Source organism: Hylobates moloch, unplaced genomic scaffold (assembly GCF_009828535.3).
Source record: "Hylobates moloch isolate HMO894 unplaced genomic scaffold, HMol_V3 SCAFFOLD_16, whole genome shotgun sequence".
Classification (NCBI taxonomy): Eukaryota; Metazoa; Chordata; class Mammalia; order Primates; family Hylobatidae; genus Hylobates; species Hylobates moloch.
The window spans coordinates 37,082,625-37,102,543 of NW_026652291.1; the positions used below are offsets into that span (position 1 = coordinate 37,082,625).

Below are 19,919 nucleotides of genomic sequence, written 5' to 3' on the forward strand. Positions count from 1 at the left end.
TGTTGAGAGTAAATTTCAAATGTGCTTACCACAAAACTGGTAAGTGTTTGAAGTGATGGATATCTTAAGTAGTTTGATTTAATTATTCCATATTATATTCATTAATTATAACATTACATTCTGCCCATAAATACATGCAACCGTATTTGTCAATTTTAAATTTAAAAATAAGTTAAAAAAAAGGCAGCAGAAATGGAGACCAAGGGCTACATATATTTTAAAGATAAGGAGCAGGTAACTCCAGGATTTGTTGCCTGAGTGGATTTGGGGCCAACATCCAGAGGACAACAAACACAGAAAACTCTGGGTACTCATTGGTATTCACCTAAAACTGAAAATTTCAAAAAAGTCTACAAATATAATTAGGTCAAATGTGGATGTGTATGAATTTACAAGACGTAGAGGCCACAAATACCAGCAGTTACCAAATGATCTGCTCCCCTAAGTGTCCTTCCACATGGTGACAAGGATAAACCTTTCTGTGCCTTTCTACTTGCTTTCACTTGATGGGCTTCACTTTATGGTAAGGAAATACTTTGCTCATTAACTCCAAAGCTAAACTCTTCATTAGAAAGAGAGAGACAGAGAGAGAGAGGGAGAGAGAGAGAAAGAGAGAGAGAGAAGGCATGGGTACATAGCAACAGTGAGCTTCCCCAAAACTGGGTTAGGCAGTGCTCCCGTCCCATCCCTCTATGGCTGGTGGAGGACAATATCTGAATGTGAGAAGTGCTTCCTTATCTCAGACTCACCAGTTAGATAAGCCATTCCACTTTCCCTAAGGAGGAGCAATGAAGAAGCAGAAAGGCCAAGAGTGACTTAGGGAAAACCCTTCTTCCTAGAGAACAAAGACTTTCCCCCTAAAGCCCTTGACTAGTAGATTTTTTTCTTCTTTCCTAACATAAGCAGTAGATAGGATAGAATTTAATTCCACTCAGTAAGCATCAAGTGGCTTCTGTGTTCCAAGGACTGGACTAGGCACTGGAAATAAAGAGATAAAAGACAAAGTTCTATCTTCAAGTGTTCACATCCTATTTCTGTAAGACAGGCCTCCAGAAGGAAGATAAAAACGTGATAGAGTCAAGGGGTAAGCAAATTATATGGGGAGCAAACAGGAAGTACTAATTAGTTGTAACCTAGGGAATTAGAGTGAATATGAAAAAAAATCTGGATTTTTTTTTCTTACACTATACACAATATTTCAAGCCATCATTTCCTTTCTATTAGTGAAAGATTTTTGTTTGCCACAGGATGTGAAAGTGCACTATATGCAGTTGTGTGATATATTGGTGGACATATATTCTTTCCACCCCTTTTCTAATAACTGAAACCTTCCTTTCCTTTGGAGAACTGCTCCAGCCCTACCTCTGGGGCCCTGTCTTCCTGCCACTGGGGTAGGCAAAAGATCTAATGGGCCAATAGGACTCTTTTTGAGGGTACTGACAAAGTTGGAGAGAAAAAGGACCTATGCCTTATGAGATCCTAAGTGATACGGACCAGAGACTGCTGCCTTGCTGCCTCCCATATGGCAAAACCTGCTGCGAATGAAACCAACAGGAGGAAAGCAGAGCAGAGAGATGGAATTACAGCAGAAACGATGACATTGTTGGAAACCCATTAGATCCACTTCCTAGCCTTCGCAACTACATTAGCCAATAAATTCCACTGGATCTGTCACTTGTATTTATCATAAACTTAGAAATCACTTTATTAATAAAACATTACTTATAAATTGCTTCTACCATGCCTTTGACCTAAGAAAATAAGGTTCAGACTTCCACAAAACTTTATGAAAACCCTGACCACTTTAGTGCTGTAATAGATGTTCTAGGAATTGCCAATGAGTCCATAAATGACACAGTGTCATTTAATGATGAAGCTACTCTGATACAGTATCAGATCAACTAATTTTTTCTATAATATACTTGCATATAACCCAACCCTTCATATTTCTATGATGTATTTTATTCATCATGCATTTTTTGCATTACACCTTACTGAAATAGTTACCTTGATTCTTGTCCTTTAAAGAGATTAAATTCATTTTCAGTTCTAATTTAGTCATTAACATTGTGCTTTGCCTTAACATTCTCTCTGCCCAGCTCATCTTAGTGGCATCTTCAAGGTAAAATCGCCTTTGATATGTGAAAATTCTTGCTTCTCACCTTCCCTGAAGGGGAAAATATCAGCAAAATTATAATTTGAAATTGTAATGAACTCTATTTCCCTGCTTCTTAACTTATAAGGATGAAATGGGACAAGTGAAAACATGTAGAGATCTCTGAGTGCCAAAGGCAGACTGTTCCCCATTGCTTTCATATTTTACTTCCCTAACCAGATTTCAATGTCCTAGAGAGCCAAGCGTCATGGATGTCTTGGGATAGCCCAAATGTGCAAGATGGTATAGGAGCCTAGGGAAAACCTCCCCTTCACCCTCTGAGTGTCCACTGAAAATCAACCAACAAAAGGCAGGTGAATAGGAGAAAAGGCATACAAAAATAATAATATGCACACATGTGCACAGGAGTCATAAAAAATAAGAAAAACTCAAAGAAAGGGTCAGATAGTTGAAGTTTTCATCCTGAGGTTACAGAAGGAATAGGGGCTTAGAGTCTGGCAAGACCAGTTATGGGTGGAAGAGAAGAAAAGCATGGCTACCAAAGGCAGTCTTGTAATGCAGATGAAACCTCACAGGTAGCAGCCCTCCAAAAGAGTAAGTTCCTGTTAGATTCCCAGAGGTGTCAAACTCTCAGTCTCTCTCTCCCAGGAGCCCATCCGTCCTAGATCCAGACAAGTCACAGCACAGAAAGTCTGGCTATTTATTTCAGCAATGTAGATTTTCTCTACAGATGTAAATCTCCCCCACAAAAGGTAGATTTACAGGGCTATTCCTGTCTGCAGGCTCTCTGAATAGCCATCTCAAATATGTCAAAGAAGTATATTTGAGGGTGAAATATTTTGGTTTCCTTTAATGGTAAAAAAAGGAAGAAGGAAAAATGTATTTACTTTCCTTGGTAACTCACTGTATCGGTCCAAAGACACCTTAAAGTTATTTCTGATAAATATTTCTAAGTAAACACTATTAGTAAAATACTATTGAATACTAACCATGTGCCAGGCGTATGTTACATTCCTCCTAAAAACATTTCTTCTTTTTTTACCCCTTGTGTAGACAAAGAAAAAGTAGCAGCCTTCTCTCTAAAAGATCATTATATGGTCACATCTCAGCACTGCCTATGATTAAACTACCTCAATTTCTTTAAACATTCTTTATTGTGATGATTAAAATTATATACATTGTAGAAAATGACTGTGCTATTAGATTGCTATCTTACTGTACTACTTTTCAACTTTTACTACTTAGGAAAGGCAGATTTCCCAATCCTCTAATTTTCTCAACATTTAGACTGATTCATATTTATAAGAGGAAGAACTAGGCCTAGAGAGAGAACAGTACATTCAATGTTCATCTTAGTTGCATCCGTAAGGTTAAATCACCGCTGATATATGAAAATTGTTGCTTTTTACCTTCTTCAAAGGCGAAAATATCATCAATAAAACTGAAATTAGAAACAAAGTTATTTGTTATAATGCTAGATGAAAAATATGGCAACCATAGGTCTCTCCTCCCGCCACCCAAGATGCTGAAAGGAAAGAAGGCCAAGGAGAATAAAATGGCTCCAGCTCCTGCTGTCATAAAGAAGCAGGAGGCCAAGAAAGTGGTGAATCCCCTGTTTGAGAAAAGGCCCAAGAATTTTGGCATTGGACAGGATATCCAGCCCCAAAGAGAACTCACCCGCTTTGTGAAATGGCCCCACTATATCAGGTTGCAGCGGCAGAGAGCCATCCTCTAGAAGTGGATGTAAGTGCCTCCTGCCATTAACCAGTTCACCCAGGCCCTGGACTACCAAACAGCTACTCAACTGCTTAAGTTGGCCCACAATTACAGGCCAGAGACAAAGCAAGAGAAGAAGCAGAGGCTGTTGGCCCGGGCCAAGAAGAAAGCTACCGGCAAAGGGGACATCCCCACTAAGAGACCACCTGTCCTTCAAGCAGGAGTTAACATGGTCACCACCTTGGTGGAGAACAAGAAAGCTCAGCTGGTGATGACTGCACACGATGTGGATCCCATCGAGCTGGCTGTCTTCTGCCTGCCTGCCCAGTGTTGTAAAAAGGGGGTCCCTTACTGCATTATCAAGGGGAAGGCAAGACTGGGACATCTAGTCCACAGGAAGACCTGCAACACTGTTGCCTTTACAAAGGTTAACTCAGAAGACAAAGGAGCTTTGGCTAAGCTGGTGGAAGCTATCAGGACCAACTATGACAGATACGACGAGATCCACTGTCACTGAGGAGGCAATGTCCTGGGTCTCAAGTCTGTGGCTCACATTATCAAGCTCGAAAAGGCAAAGGTTAAAGAACTTGCCACTGAACTGGGTTAAATGTACACTGTTGAGTTTTCTGTCCATAAAAATAATTAAAATAATACAAAATTTCCTTCAAAAAAGAAAAAAAAATATGGCAAGCATAAAGACACACTTTGAGATAGCTAAATAGCCTCCAATCTTAACCTACACATGGGTGGGCCCTTGGCAGCCATGTTTAAGCCATGTTGTCTGGTTGGATTAAGGGCAGACATATCACCTGTGCCAGACTGATCAGATCCTCTCTCAGGAATTTAGACTCATTGATGCTAGTCTACCTGGGCTGGGAAGTCGAACTAAGGACGTACAAACGTGGGTACTGAGGATGCACCATGTTTGGCCATGTGCTCACCAAGCAGCGAAAGTGGCTAGCTGAGAAAGAGAAAAGAAAGAAAGCAGATGTACAGACAGAAGCAGAGATCTGAATCCACAAGCCCCTGAAGGCAGCCAGGCAGACAGAGAGCTACACCTGGGCAACAGAGACTAGTTGCCTGGGTCCTTGTAAATGCTCCTGTTCCAGGCTCTGGTCTCTTATGAAGTCCAGTTGTACCTCATGCTGTTGGGTTCTGTGAGAGTCTGCCGATTCCTTATGGCAAGTTGTTTTGTTGCTGTTAAGATAGTTTGAGTGGGTTTCAGTTATTTACAAATAAAAGATTTTTGGGCCTGGCATGGTGGCTCATGCCTATAATCCTAGCACTTTCGGAGTGTGAGGCAGGAGGATTGCTTGAACCCAGGAGTTCAAGACCAGCCTGGGCAATATAGTGAGACCCCATCTCTTAAAAAAACAAAACAAAACACAAAAACTAAAAAGTTAGCTGAGTGTGGTGGCACATGCCTGTAGTCCCAGCTACTAAGGAGGCTGAGGTGGGAGGATTGCCTCAGCCAAGGAGGTCGAGGCTGCAGTGAGCTGTGATCATGTCACTGCACTCCAGCCCGGGGGACAGAGTGAGATCCTGTCAAACAAAACAAAACAAAAATTTCTAACCTAGGCAATAAGCGAGTGGTTCTTAATTCAGGTTGAGCATCAGAATGCCCTGAAGAGGTTTTAAAAACACAAATACCCCTGCTCTGTCCCCAGGGATTCTGATTCAGCTGGTCTGGAATACAGCCTAGGCAAGGGAAAATTTTAAAAACCTCCACTTGAGAATCATGGCCCATGGAATGGCAATAGGTAGACAGCAGAAAGCTAGACAGCAAAGGAAAAAGGACATTTCAGATCAAAATAACTATGCCAATAGGGAAGAAAGAACCACAGGATGCAAGAGTACAGCCACTTCCACAAAGCTGCATGCTACAATGGCTAATTTTAGTATCTACTTTCATACTGAAAAACTGTGGTCAACTTTAGACATCTGTCTTGAAAAGAGATTTAAGGTTCTGAGGGGGGGTATTTCAGGTTTAATTCTTGTATCAATAAACTATCCACTGCAGCTTTAAATCTGAATCATTTTGGTACCTGAAAGCATCAAATTTTTTAAAAAAATTATTTAGCTGGACAATTACATGTTGCGATGGGCTAGGACAGGCACCAACAAAAATAAGATGTGGGTGTGTGCAAAAGAGGCAATTATGTGGGAATTTGGTACACAGAAATTCTCCCCTGCACAGGAAGAAATTGAGTCCAAAAGTTGATTGTATTCATCTGACAGCAAGATTAACACTCAAATTATGGAATAAATTAGTAAGTAAACTACAAATGAAATCACCCTCTTACTAGTTTGACAAAGGAATTCATCTCAGTTAGAACATGGAACTTTTCTGAGGTAGATGAGAAAAATTACTGTAATATTTGTTAAAAACATTTTTAAACAACCATAAAAAGGAAATGTAGAGTATTCTACCGTATATAAATGCATCTTTTAAGAACTACATTATTTGCTTAAAAGCATTGGGGACAAACAAAGAAATGGTTAGCTCTCTTTCAAACCCTGAGAACGAATTCTCCACCATTGAATGGGTTGGTGTCTAAAAGCCACATCAGGATTATAGCATTAGTTTCAAGAAACTGATACAGAGAAAGAAAATCTGATTTGGGTCTTAGAAACCTACACTGTTTAATAGATGCATTGGTGACAAGTAGAATTCTGTCATCATTTTATATTAAGGTTCAAAGCATTTTTGTCAAAATGTAGGAATTTGGAGTGTAATTTGTTTAAAAACTTGAAGAATTTGCTTGTAATTGATCGGAGTGCATCAAAATAGCAATCTATGTACTGGACAGTAAGACCCCCAGGAACTCAGTCCTTTATTTCTTTCGTCAACTAGATTGCTTCACATCTCCCATGGGTAGCCCCCATGTATACCAAAAGGGATGAATAAGTGTTGAGTGAAATATAATGAAAAGGAAATATAATCATTACCACACATTTATGACATCATTCTAGGCAAGTGAATGATCTTACCTTTTTGAATTCTGCTTTCTTTATTGTAAAACCAAGACTCATCCAAGTTAAATACAAAGGAAGATAGGACAGTTTTGAGAGATAAGTGGTTTAAAGCAAAAGATGGCAGAACCATAATTAAACATCCTCAATAGTTTGTTCTCCAAATGATATAATAATAGCTAACATTTGTTGAATATATTATATATCAGACATCATTCTCACATATTATTAACTCTTTTAACTCTCAGAATTACCTCTGAAATAGGTACTATTATTATTCTTACTTTTACAATTAAAGAAACTGTGGCACAGACAGGTTAAGTAACTTATCCAAGATAAAACAGCTGGAAGTGGCAGAGCCAAGATATACACCAATGCAAGTATGGCTTCTGATAAACCTTCTCTCAGTCTTTATGCTATACCGCTTCTTGAATGTAGTGACCACAGAGACTTTTAACCTCTCCTCCTAGTCTCTTAAAGTATTGCTAACCTAATGACTATTTCCAAAATACCAAACCCATGGTGGGTGCCTGATTGTCCATGGGGAAGGCTCTGTAGAACTTTCCGCTCTTGTTACTAGAAAATCAGTAGTTACAGATTCTAACTCTACCTTTAATTAGCCAGGTGCATCTGAACAAGGCTCTCAAGGCCACAATTTCTTCATTTAAATAAATAAATTCTATTAGATGATCCCTGAAGCTATTTTCCAACTCTGTGTAATGCTATGAAAAAAAGTAAAAGATTCCAAGCCTCTTCTACCACTCCCCACATTGTCAGACCTTATCAGCACTGCCTTCACCAAGCTTAAAACCAGATCCAGGAAGGTGAGCTGGTTGCAGTGAAACCTGTTAGTATCATAGAGGAAAGCCTGTTTAGGGACTGCAAAGATGCAAATCAGAAAATTACTAAGAGACTAAAGTATGCTGATTGTACTAATCAACTGAAAGAGTGGCTGTTTTTTTAATTTTGAGAAAAATGTAAATGCAGAAAAGTACAGAGAAAAATATAACATATTTTCTGTTTCTTTTTTCTTTTTCTTTTTTTTTTTTTGACACAGGGTCTCACTCTGTCACCCAGACTGGAGTGCAGTGGTGCGATCTTGGCTCACTACAACCTCTGCCTCCTGGGTTCAAGTGATACTCCTGCCTCAGCCTCCGGAGTAGCTGGAATTACAAGCACCCGCCACCATGCCCAGCTAATTTTTGTATTTTTAGTAGAGATGGGGTTTGACTATGTTGGCCAGGCTGGTCTCAAACTCCTGATCTCAAGTGATCTGCCTGCCTCGGCCCCACAAAGTGCTGAGATTACAGGCATGAGCCACTGTGCCCGGCCAACATATTTTCAATATTTTCTTCAGTTCTTGTTTGTTTTTTATATATATATGTATATAAAAAATACATATATAATACATATATACATGCATATATAGATCATAAAATATATATGTGATATATATATTACGAGATCATATCATATATATGATATATATATCATATATATATCACTTGATACATCAAGTAAAGTATGCCAATCACATTTCTTCCTCCAGTTACAACCACTGTCAAGAATTTGGAGAGGTTATCTGTGCTACCATGTTATGGAAGCACTATTCACAATGGCCAAGACATGGAATCAACTTAAAGGTCCATCAACAGATGAATGGATAAAAAAAATGTGGCCTATATGCATAATGGAACACAGCTGATGCTTGAACAACACAGGTTTGAACTGCAAGTTCCACTTACATGTGGATTTTTTCAATAAAGTTACTCCAACCTGTCTCTCCTACCTCCCACCTCCACTCTTCCACCTCTGCCATCTCTGAGACAGCAAGACCAACTCCTCCTGTTCTTCAGCCTACTCAATGTGTAGACGATGTGGGTGAAGACTTTTACAAAGATCTACTTTCATTTAATGAATGGTAAATATGTTTTCTCTTCCTTATGATTTTCTTTCTTTTTATTTTTTTTTTTATTATTATACTTTAGGTTTTAGGGTACATGTGCACAATGTGCAGGTTTGTTACATATGTATCCATGTGCCATGTTGTATTGCTGCACCCATTAACTCGTCATTTAGCATTAGGTATATCTCCTAATGCTGTCCTCCCCCCTACCCCCACCCCACAACAGTCCCTGGAGTGTGATATTCCCCTTCCTGTGTCCATGAGTTCTCATTGTTCAATTCCCACCTATGAGTGAGAACATGCGGTGTTTGGTTTTTTGTCCTTGCGATAGTTTACTGAGAATGATGGTTTCCAGCTTCATCCATGTCCCTACAAAGGACATGAACTCATCATTTTTTATGGCTGCATAGTATTCCATGGTGTATATGTGCCACATTTTCTTAATTCAGTCTATCGTTGTTGGACATTTGGGTTGGTTCCAACTCTTTGCTATTGTGAATAGTGCCGCAATAAACATACGTGTGCTTGTGTCTTTATAGCAGCATGATTTATAGTCCTTTGGGTATATACGCAGTAATGGGATGGCTGGGTCAAATGGTATTTCTAGTTCTAGATCCCTGAGGAATCGCCACACTGACTTCCACAGTGGTTGAACTAGTTTACAGTCCCACCAACAGTGTAAAAGTGTTCCTATTTCTCCACATCCTCTCCAGCACCTGTTGTTTCCTGACTTTTGAATGATGGCCATTCTAACTGGTGTGAGATGGTATCTCACTGTGGTTTTGATTTGCATTTCTCTGATGGCCAGTGATGATGAGCATTTTTTCATATGTTTTTTGGCTGCATAAATGTCTTCTTTTGAGAAGTGTCTGTTCATGTCCTTTGCCCACTTTTTGATGGGGTTGTTTGTTTTTTTCTTGTCAATTTGTTTGAGTTCATTGTAGATTCTGGATATTAGCCCTTTGTCAGATGAGTAGGTTGCAAAAATTTTCTCCCATTCTGTAGGTTGTCTGTTCACTCTGATGGTAGTTTCTTTTGCTGTGCAGAAGCTCTTTAGTTTAATTAGATCCCATTTGTCAATTTTGGCTTTTGTTGCCATTGCTTTTGGTGTTTTAGACATGAAGTCCTTGCCCATGCCTATGTCCTGAATGGTATTGCCTAGGTTTTCTTGTAGGATTTTAATGGTTTTAGGTCTAACATTTAAGTCTTTAATCCATCTTGAATTAATTTTTGTATAAGGTGTAAGGAAGGGATCCAGTTTCAGCTTTCTACATGTGGCTAGCCAGTTTTCCCAGCACCATTTATTAAATAGGGAATCCTTTCCCCATTGCTTGTTTTTGTCAGGTTTGTCAAAGATCAGATAGTTGTAGATATGAGGCGTTATTTCTGAGGGCTCTGTTCTGTTCCATTGATCTATGTCTCTGTTGTGGTACCAGTACCATGCTGTTTTGGTTACTGTAGCTTTGTAGTATAGTTTGAAGTCAGGTAGCGTGATGACTCCAGCTTTGTTCTTTTGGCTTAGGATTGACTTGGCGATGTGGGCTCTTTTTTGGTTCCATATGAACTTTAAAGTAGTTTTTTCCAATTCTGTGAAGAAAGTCATTGGTAGCTTGATGGGGATGGCATTGAATCTATAAATTACCTTGGGCAGTATGGCCATTTTCACGATATTGATTCTTCCAACCCATGAGCATGGAATGTTCTTCCATTTGTTTGTATCCTCTTTTATTTCATTGAGCAGTGGTATGATTTTCTTAATAACATTTTCTTTTCTCTAGCTTACTTACTGTAAGAATACAGTATATAATATATATAACATACAAAGTATGTGTTGATTGTTTATGTTATCAGTAAGGCTTCCAATCAACAGTAGGCTAATAAAGTTTTGGAGAAGCCAAAAGGTATTTGTGGATTTCTGACTGTGTGAGGGTTAGCACCCCTCATCCCTGCATTTTTCTAGGGTTGACTCTACTATTCAGCCATAAAAAAGAATGAAATTCCACCATTTGTGACAATATGGATGAACCTGGAAGACATTATGTTAAATGAAATAAGCCAGGCACAGAAAACAAAATACCACATTATTTCACTTCTTTGTGGAATCCAAAAAAGTTGATTACATAGAAGTAGAGATGGTGGTTACCAGAGGCTGGGGTGTGGTGGAGAGGGGGATGGGAAGATGTTGGTCAAAGGATACACAGTTGCAATGAGACAGCAGGAACAAATTTCAAGAGACCTATGGTAGAGCAAGGTGTCTATGGTTAAAAATATATTGCATTCTTGAAAAATGTAGAGAGTGGATGTCATATGCTCTTACCACAAAATGGTAACTATGTGAGCAATATATTTGTTTAATTAGCTAGATTTAACCATTCTACAATGTATGTGTACTTTAAAACATCATGTTGTATATGATTATAACATACAATGTTATCTATTAATTTTAAAAAGAAAAAATTGGTGTTCATCCTTCTGGCCTTTTTAAAAAATAAAAATAAATATAGCCTTCATTGTACATAATTTTACCTGTGAAGCAAAGGTATCTCTAAGGCTCACAGCTAGATGTGTAGTTGCTGGGCTGCAGTGCTCATGCCTGTTCACATCAGACTAGAGGCTGCCAGACAGTTCTTCAAAGTGACTTTACCAGTTTCCTCTTCCATTAGCAGTTTGAGTTCCTGTTTTCTTATATGCTCACCAACATTTAGGGTTTTTGTTTTGTTTTGCCAAACTGATGGCTAAGAGTGGGATCTCATTTTTGTATTAATTTTTATTTCCTTAATGACTTGTAAAGTTGAATGCCCAGGTTTCTTCTAAAAATCACCAGTTTATATCCCTTGTCTATTTTTCTATTTTTTTCTTATTGATTTGTAGGCATTCTTTACATATGATGATATGATTAAGGCTAGAAGGTCCTAGGTTACAGGAGTCCCGGGATGGCCCCAACTGGGTCAAGGGGACACCACTCTGCTGAGTGGCTCTGTAGCAGAGCAGTATATGCAGAGGCAGAAAGGGTGAGAGCATTCTATTCAGGGACCAGCTAACAGTCCTCAGCTGGGTGGGTGGGTTGTGGACAGGGTCCTCTGGTTCTCTTTCATCTACCTATCCACTTTCCTGGTCCCTCTGCTATGATACACCTCTATTTCCCAGTCAGTAGGAAGGAGAATTATAAATCAGCCATTTCAGCATCACTGATGGAATCACAGAATGAAGGAGAAAAAGTCGGGACTCTCTAAAAACAGGTTTCACATACATGAGATGATTTAAAGATGTTTCTTCTCAGCTCACAAAATATTAAAGAAAAGAACAGATGAAACTAAACTGAACTGGAATAAGAAAAAGATATTTATCTTTATTTCTCTCTCTGCACTTCAGTTTTTTTCTTCAGGGAAAGAGGGGGAAATAGTTGTTCTTTTTTTTTTTTTTTTTTGCCCTATGGCTAACTAGAGACAGCCTAGAATTAGAAATAAAACAGATGCAAAATCTTCTCTTCTGTGGGGTGAGTGAATACATAGTTATAAGCTTCTTCCCCAAGAGAACTTAGATCTTTTAACATGTAGGCCAGGAGGCTGCTCCATGGTGCTGTCCCAAACTTTCTCAGTAGTTAAGGGCCATGCACCCTATAGAGGTTTAGAAAAACAATACTATGAAAGGGAGCTTATTCTCCTTGGCTTTTCTTGAAATAATGATCTCTGTCAAGCCTCAACTGTTAAAATGAATTGTAGTTTGATTAATTACCTTTATTCCGTTAAAAAAATAAATGACCAAAGTATGTGTTTATATATGCAGAGATGTATAATATACAAATGTGTGTGTGTGTGTGTGTGTGTGTGTGTATCTCATTTGTGTTTGTGTGTATATACCAAGAGTGAAAGAGCCAGCTGTTTTAGCCATTTATATTTGGGGGACGGGTGGGTAATACAGTAAGTTCTGTTGAAAGGAAATTATGGGAGAGAATCTGATATCCTGAATCTTTCGACAAGACAGGGTTCAGAGGGCAAGTGTGGAAATAAACTTAGAAACCAGCTTCTTGTTTCTAGATCAGTTTTTAAAAGTAAGCCTATAATGTGAACTCTTTTTGGAAGTCGGGTTTTGCTGCTGTTGTTTGGGGCTTTTTGTTTGCAGGCTTGCTTGGTTTTGTTTCTAAGTTAATTTTTCTTGCATAATTCAATTGGAAAATGCATATGAATGGGGTATTGTTAAGATTCCTTTCCATCAAAATCACCATATTCAGCAAACTCCCCCAATACTTTCAATAACCAGTTTGCAGAATTGATATTCTTCTCTTCCCAGTTTCTCCCTGTAACTTGAAAACTACAAATATAGAAATTATCACTTGAATCTATGCAGGATAATTGATTGTGAAGTCAGACAACCTCTGTTATTAGCAGACTCACTTAAAAGCTGGAAACCCTCCTGGATAAATTACTTTTAAGTGACCATGTGGGATCCATGAAGGGGAAATGACTGCTGGTGCAGAACATGCGGAATCTGTCTCAGCGATGTGGCCCAGGAAATTGCAGAACCCAGTTGTGGAGCTAATTAGTAGATATGTGGATGCATGAAAACTATAGTCACAGGAGCTTGTACTTACACAAAACATCCTGACTTGCCACATAGTAGAACTCAATGAAATGGCCCAACTAGTACAGAAAGATGTGGAGCAACATATGGACTTAGTTTTTTCTTTAAACTTTAAGTTTTAAATAAGTATAGATCCGTTGAAACCACAATAATGCCAACGCCATTGCTTTTTTTTTTTTTTTGGAGACAGAGTCTCGTTCTGTAGCCCAGGCTGGAGTGTAGTGGCATGATCTTGGCTCGTTGCAACCTCCGCCTCCCGGGTCCCGGTTCAAGCAATTCTCCTGCCTCAGCCTCCCAGGTAGCTAGGATTACAGGCACGTGCCATCACACCCAGCTAATTTTTGTATTTTTAGTAGAGACGGGGTTTCACCGTGTTAGCCAGGCTGGTCTTGAACTCCTGACCTCATGATCTACCCGCCTTGGCCTTCCAAAGTGCCGGGATTACAGGCGTGAGCCACCGCGTCCGGCCAACTATTGTTCTTTAGAATAGCTTTTCCATGTGTAAACCTAGAATTGTTTTTAAAACTATACTTTAAAAGTAAAATATAGTTTTCTGAGTCTTGGTTTGTATTCTCTGGATCCAAAATTATGCCAATTAAGTTGCAGCAGGAAATATGCCAGATACATACTAGAGCTGACATTAAATGCTCCTGATTCAATATGGAACACTTAATTCTACCCCTCCAAACACACTGTCACCAATACTAAACTGTCCCATGATTTGCCTCACTTGTCATATCTAGTTAATGAAGAAACTAATTGTGAATTGCTAATGGCTATACTGAAAGAGTAGAAAATAGAAATCCTGTATTTTATTATTACTTTAATGCTAGTATTCCTTTGTTTTTGTTTTGATTTTTTTCTGATATGCTGTTTGTCTATATACAATATTTGCTTCTTCAAAGGCATGTTATGAATGTTGGAAGTAACTCCTGGGCAGAATGACACCTAAGGCAAACCAGCCAGTGTTTCCTCACCTTACCTTTTAAGACATACAGCAAGTGGTTCCACACTCTTTTGGTAAGTACATCCTCAATCTGGTAATCACAGAATCTTAGTGAAGAAAAATCTTAAAGGTCTTCTAGTCCAATGTCACACCCAGTACAGGAATCCTATTTGCTTGAAAAAAAATCCTTCCTTTGTATAAATGAAATGTCTAAGGCAATTTTCTCTTAATATACTCAGTGGAGGGGGGAACATCTGGACACCTTTTTCTTTATAAGAAGTCTTTCTATACTTAAACACCATTTATTTTCTTCCTTCAATCTTCTTTTCTTTTAGTTAAATAGCCTACTTTCATCGCTCTTCAGAGATCTGATTTTCCATGCATTCAATCATTTCACCTGCTTTCCACATCCTCTGAACATGCAGAAGCACAGCCTAGGCATGGCAGCTGAATGAGAGCTTTGCTAGTGTCTTAGTAATGCTGAATATGGTGACTCAGTTTTTAATGCCAGGCTCTTGTTACCATAGCCTAGCATCATGTTAGATTTTGAAGTGTTTTTTTCTTTAACATAATTGACTCTTTACTTCAAACTTTCATGTTATCAATTTTTTTTTTTTTTTTTTTTTTTTGAGAGAGTCTCGCTCTGTCGCCCAGGCTGGAGTGCTGTGGCACGATCTCGGCTCACTGCAAACTCCGCCTCCCGGGTTCATGCCATTCTCCTGCCTCAGCCTCCCAAGTAGCTGGGACTACAGGTGTGCAGCGCCATGCCCAGCTAATTTTTTCGTACTTTTAGTAGAGACGGGGTTTCACCATGTTGGCCAGGATGGTCTCGATCTCCTGACCTCGTGATCCGCCTGCCTTGGCCTCCCAAAGTGCTGGGATTATAGGTGTGAGCCACTGGGCCCGGCCCCAAAAATATTTTTAACATTAACTTATTTAAAATAAAAATCCTCAGATTATTTAAGATGATCTTTTTAAAGGTAAAAACCAGCCTCTACAGGGTTTTAGCAATGTTTAATTACAGATACCACACACAGTTGGTAATACACCCTATTATCAGTTCCAAGTTTCCAGAATTCTGTACGTATATTATCATGCTCTCTGGAACCAAAGAAAAGGAAAGGTACCTTCTGTAGATTTCTGGAATTCTCAGCTGAAGCTGACGTTAGTATCTTTTTAGTAGCTTGTAGCCTCCATGGGGCTGTGGATCCCAGAAGTTGTTGAATTCTCAGATGTGTTGGTATTTCACTCAGGAGTTTGGGTTATAAGTGACAGAGTGCACATTCAAATTGACATAATAAGCCTCGGTGTGGTAGCTTATGCCTGTAATCCCAGCACTTTGGGAGGCTAAGGCAGGAGGATGGCTTGAGGCCAGGAGTTTGAGACCAGATTGGGCAACATAGTGAGACCCCATCTCTACAAAAAATAAAAAATTAGCTGGATGTGGTGGCATACACCTCTTGTCTTAGCTACTTGGGAAGCTAAGGTGGGAGGATCCCTTGAGCCTAGGACTGTGAAGTTATAATGTGCTATGATCATGCCACTGCACTCCAGCCTGGGTAACAAGCAAAAGACCCTGTCTCAAAAAATATATACATAAATAAAAATAAAAAGTGACTTAATAAATGGTAGGGCTGGGGGTAGATTTAATGGGTTGTATGACCAAGGTAGCTGAACTTAAGTGGTCAAATGATGACGAGAACCAGTCTCTCTCCAACTTTCAGCTCTTCCTTGCAGTGTGTTGGCAGTCTTAGGCAGGCTTCTCCAAAGTGGTGGCTACAGGCTTTCACTGTACCAATTTAGTGACCCCAGCTTACAGAGGCTCCTCTTCCCCAGAAGGCTCGGCCAAATTCTTATGGTTGGATTCTCACATGCTCAGCTTCAGTTACATATTCATTTCTAAACCAAGCACTGAAAGTCGTTTGGTCTGACCCAAGTTCAGAGACAACCTCTAGAGCTGGAGGATGGGGTCAGTTCCATGTGAACCACACAGATGGAGAAGAAAAATTGAAGTTCTGTTTCCAAAAGCCAGGGGAGCTGGACAGGGGATAACACAGGGTTCTTCTATTCATAGCTCTGTCAGTGTCTCCTCATGGCTGTCAAGGAATCCACAAATGGTATAGTCCATGATATGGAGTATAGAATCACTAAAGGCTTGAAGAACAAATCCACTGGCTAGCTTTGTGACCACTGGCTCATTACCAGCACAAGACCTCAAACACTTAAGGACAATGGAAGCACTGCCTAGCAATGCACAGGAGAAAAGTTTGTTGGGCTGAAATGAAAGGAGGGGTGGAGAAAGGGTTAAGAAGATACAGTACTTTCTGTGTAATTCCAGGGAGCAAAACCTAAGAATTAGAGAAATTGTTCCCATAGATCTAAGAAAAAGCATATATTTAAAGCCTATAATGAGCATTTCTTTGTGCCCTGGTTCAGTAATGTTCTGATCGAAATTTTGCAGTGACTTTAGGGCAGCTTAGTAAAACAGGCAGCGTGGCCATAGAACAAGGCTGCATAAAGGTACCTGACGTATATAGGAAGGGAAGAAGGGACAGAGGGTTCCATAGCGAAGTGAGTGCCTATGGGGCTCTAGGCAGAGGTAGGTTAGCTGTTCCAGTAAATCACCTACTTTTGACAGTGATTTAAAGGGTTTCTTGCTGAATGATAGTAAAGTAAATACGTATTAGTGAATAACTAGAAGACAAAATCCTATTCTGAAACACAAATACTGTGCTGAAATGTACCAGGATCGTGTTTACTAAGGCACAGTGATTAAATTTTAAATTCTAGTTTATTTTTCCTTTTATAGTCACAGATATTCCTTTGTACTTATAAGTTGACTTTAATTTATGAATATTATGTACTTTTTAAAAATAATACCTTCTTGAAGATTAATACCTACTCATAATGGTTAGAACTTGAAATAATTACAGTCTGTTTACCTTTGGCTCCTTGTTGAATCTTAAGTTAATTATAAAAATATTTGTAAGAAATAAAATAACCTCATTGGGTAATATGGTCATTGATATTAAAAGCAAAAGGGAACCAGGAAATTTAGTTGGATTCCCAGAGGCGTCTTTGGCTGAGAAAGGTTTGGGAAGCACCACGCTAGCTAGATGCCTCCAAGCGTAATATACTCTTGGCCTAAGCATAGAAGGAGAAAGCAGTAGACAAAAAAAGGGGAAATGGAACAACCCTTTGTTAAAAAAAAAAAAAAAATCTGAAGAATAGCATTTTTATTCTCTGTGTGCTCTGGAGGAAATTTATACACAATCCCTCACCCCTCCCCACCAAAAAAATGTGGCGTGAGGTCAAACTAATGACGCTGAGAAAAATATCTGACAACATCAGATTGATGGTTTAAGAACTATGGCAGAAATACTTTAAATCTATTAAAATTTTAGTTTTCTAAAACAGACAAAATTAAGATACACACCCTTACGTCTAAAATCAAGTGTGAAACATGTTTGCTGGATATCTTCCTGTGTGCCCCTCTAGATTTACTCACAATCATTCTTCACCTGCTCTCTGCCCTGGGACCTGGCCTGTGTGTGTCACATCAACAGGACTCTCCTGGGTTGCACTGGGGTGCACCAGTAGGAGATTTGAAGGAGCAGAGTGATGTTGGGCTACGGACTGGCTGTGCCTCTTGATGGAAGGTCTCAGATCCTGCTAGGCAGTCTTTTCTGCACAGCCCCCTCTCTCTCCTTGCTTCCAGAAACCAGCCTGTTCCCTCACCTTCTCAGTCTAGGGGCACTAATGGAGCCCCACTGTAATTAGCCTTGGAATACTAAAGTGTGCCGTCTCTTTCCTGATGGCATCCTGGCTGATACAAGATGTAATATTTTAGGTTGAAAAAAATGTAGTTAGGTTATAGAAAAGGTTCTAGTGGCAACCTGTGCTCATTTTATGTCTACTCCTAACATTTACTACTATTTTTATTAGAGTTGAGTGTGGGCCAAGCCTAGGCATAAGGAGGTTTATAATCAAAAGCCTTTAGTTCTCTGTTTAGGATCTAGTCATAGATACAGACCAGGCTGGAACAAGAACTACTTGGCTTTTATTACATTGACACAAGCCCAACTTTCCTCAAACCCCTACATGTCCTTACAACCTGTCACCCTTTCTTTTCACTGGGTAGTAGTGGGGCAAATAGCACTGTGAGTAAGAGGGTCCAGGATGGTACTAAACACACAGTAAGTTTACTTGGGGAAACATGTTTTACTTAAAGAATAATAACATTGGCCGGGCTTGGTGGCTCATGCCTGTAATCCTAGCACTTCGGGAGGCTGAGGCAGGTGGATCACCTGAGATCAGGAGTTCGAGACCAGCCTGACCAACATGGAGAAACCCCATCTCTATTAAAAATACAACATTAGCCGGGTGTGGTGGTACATGCCTGTAATACCAGCTACTCGGGAGGCCAAGACAGGAGAATTGCTTGAACCTGGGAGGTGGAGGTTGCGGTGAGCCGAGATTGTGCCATTGCACTCCAGCCTGAGCAACAAAAGTAAAACTCCGTCTCAAAAAAAAAAAAAAAAAGAATAATAACATTATTCAATTAGTATTTAATAAAAGATGAAAATAAATTGTTACAACTAAGCACCTCAACAGCAAGAACCATGTCTTATCATTTTTCCATTCCCCAGACCTAGCACAGAGCTTGACACTTAGTAGAGAGCCATTAAAAAACACTCAGATAAATTACAGTGTTAAGTTCTAAGGTACAATAGGATGGACAGTGCTATGGGTGGCGACAGTTGTGTACACTGAGTGTACATTTATGCCTGGGTTCCCTTTTGCTCTTCTTAATGAAACATCATCGATGCCTCCCTTGGTGTGGTATTTAGCCTATTTTGGGTCATGGACTTCCCCTTTGAGAATGTGATGAAACAATACACCTACACACCAAAAGTTAAGTGTAGGTCAAGGACTAATGATAAAAAAATACTCTTAATCAAGATGTTCTACATAATACTGAAGCAGATATAGTCCCTGTGCAATAAAAGGGGAGGGCACAAAGTACTCTATGAGGAATCTGAAGAAGTTCATTCCAGTTCAGACTTCATAAAAATATAACCTAGAGAAACTTACTTTCTTTATCCAAACCCCCAGCTTCTGATAATGGATACCTATGATGGTGGCTGTTGATAATGATAGCTCTCACTACAGGCCAGGCGTTGTGCTAAGTGTTTTACATATTTTAATGCATTTAACCCTCAAAAACATATCTTAACTCATTTAATCCTTATTAGGTAGGTACTACTATTATCCTCATTTTAAACATTAAGAAGATGGACACAAGGAGCATTAGCAGACTGCTCAAGATCATAAAAGTAGTCAGTGAAGGAGCCAGCATCAAACCCAGGTTGTCCCACTCAAAGGCTTGAGCTCATACCTGCTCCTAACTACCTCACTCCACTAATGGAATTTATTAAAACATACTTGTTGAGTAGCTAATGGAGTGTAAGGCACTGTGTTAGTTGCTGTGGGAGACTCAGAGACATATCCAACAGAGTTTTCCCTGAAGAATGCATAAATGCTAGGGGAGGGGATAGGCAGGTAAAGCCTCATTTGCATTAATAATACTACATGGTACAGGTGAGGAATAACTGGGGGAGAGCATCAGCACTACTGAAGTAAAGCATGAGTAGATAAGTCAAAAGCAGCCTAGGAGGTGA

At 39.5% G+C, this 19,919-nt stretch overlaps 1 protein-coding gene and 1 pseudogene across 4 annotated transcripts in view; one reads left to right on the plus strand and one right to left on the minus strand.

The window, feature by feature from the left end:
- Positions 1-19,919, minus strand: part of RAD51B (RAD51 paralog B) — a 730,112-nt gene that overhangs the window by 198,872 nt on the left and 511,321 nt on the right. The window lies entirely within an intron of this gene.
- LOC116484510 (large ribosomal subunit protein eL8-like) lies at positions 3,639-4,439 on the plus strand (annotated as a pseudogene).